The following is a 1,764-nucleotide window of genomic DNA, read 5'->3' as shown; positions in this document are numbered from 1 at the left end:
TGCGGGGTCATAAAGCAGGGTTAAGGAGGCCGGGGCTGCGCTCCAGCTGATTTACTGGCCTGTGCCCGCTCGAGGTGCTCCAGGGACCCAGCCTGTGCATGCTCTCCTCCTCTCTCACACAAATACACACACACCATCTCTCACTCTCTCTCCTCCTCCTCCTCCTTCTTCTTCCTCTCCCTTTAGCCCTCCAGATATCAATCCCCTTTCTCTCCCATCAAATAGACAAAGTTGCCCTTCATCGATTTCCTATCAGCGATGAGAAAGCAGTATTATTTCATATATATATGCCTCCAGTTGGAAATGAAATACCCTGAGGTCGGTGCCTCATATTTTTTGTGTAATAGTACGCCGTCTGTATTTGTTCGACTGTTTAGAGATAATGCTAATGTCTTGTGCAAACATAATCTGCAGTTGCAAAATCTCTGTTAACTAAGCACTAAAATGGTGTCGTCAGCACGTTTAATTTCTTGCACCTTGTATTTTTCTTCTAAAAAGTGTTTACAGCTCCATCCCCTGTCTGCTGATGCTGAGTTCCTGCAGACTGTTTATCACATATTTGCTTATTTTTTAAATCAACAACCCCCCCCCCCCACACACACACACACACACAAACACTCCCCCCCTCCACACACACACACACACACACACCCAACCCCCCTGCTGAACATTCTTTGCACATTTAGTCAACACTCCGGGAATGAAGCTCTCAGGAATGACATCTGGGAAACGTTTTTAATCATCTCTCGGATCGGCCCGCCGCGTGATAGATGTAAGGCCTGACCCCGTCCACCGCGTTCTGCATCTCAAAGGGGTGCTTCAACCACCATTCATCCTCTTATCTATCCACTCGCCGTGCGCCCTCTTATGAGGAATCATCGCCAACGTATTTGTCACCGCTTTTCAAACCAGGCGGATGGAAGATGGGACTTGGGGGGGTTGGGGGTGTTGGGGGGGGTTGAGGGGGGGTTGAGTGGGGGTCGTTGTGGCTTTTTGTTTTGCCTCCCTGAGGCCTGAGTCATTAAGGGGAGTGTGGAGCGGCCGCGAGCGCTCGCCATCACGGGGGGATCGCCGGAGGGGAAGCCGCCGCCGTGTGTTTTTAATCTGCTTAAGATGAGTGTGAGTGTCCCGCTACGCCGAGACCGCAGGACTGATTCATCACACAGCACTTATCACTTAACACTTCGCACTCTCGCGGAACGCCGCGGAACGGCTCGCCGGCGACTCACGCGGGACGGCAAACGTTCGTCAGCCGGGCCGACTGGGATACTTTTATTCGTCATAAACTCCACCCGTAACCCTTAAGTGCAATCCCAATTCTTTTTTTGTTCACAGAGGGCTCTTCCCTCACAGCCTGCATGCATCCTTCAAGCCTCGCTCTCCAAAAAAGAAATCCCTTTCCGTCTGCCAAAACGTCGCAACGCACAACAACAACTTTTTTCCCCTACCCCTTGCACCCATCTTGTTTACATAGCCGGACTGAGATGCATTTTCACTCGTTCCCCTCTCTGACCGTTTTTTGTTTTTGGTTTGCCGTGGAGGCCTGTGCCGTCGAAGCCCGTGAGTCACAGGCACCTCCTGTCAGCTGCGTTCGGTAGCGCCCAGCCCCACACCATCCCCCACCCCCCCTGCTGTAAATATTGCAGCGTATGGAGGAACGTTTGCGTCAGCGCCACCAGGAGCACTCCAAAGGCTGGTTGATTTACAGATCACACCTCACCTGTCTCCATTAATTACCCGCGGATTGTGCCGCTCGCCGCGTCT

The sequence above is a fragment of the Sardina pilchardus genome, chromosome 18 (genome assembly GCF_963854185.1).
Source record: "Sardina pilchardus chromosome 18, fSarPil1.1, whole genome shotgun sequence".
NCBI classification, from domain to species: domain Eukaryota; kingdom Metazoa; phylum Chordata; class Actinopteri; order Clupeiformes; family Clupeidae; genus Sardina; species Sardina pilchardus.
The sequence above is the reverse complement of the archived record's forward strand: the minus strand, read 5'-3'. Positions refer to the sequence as shown.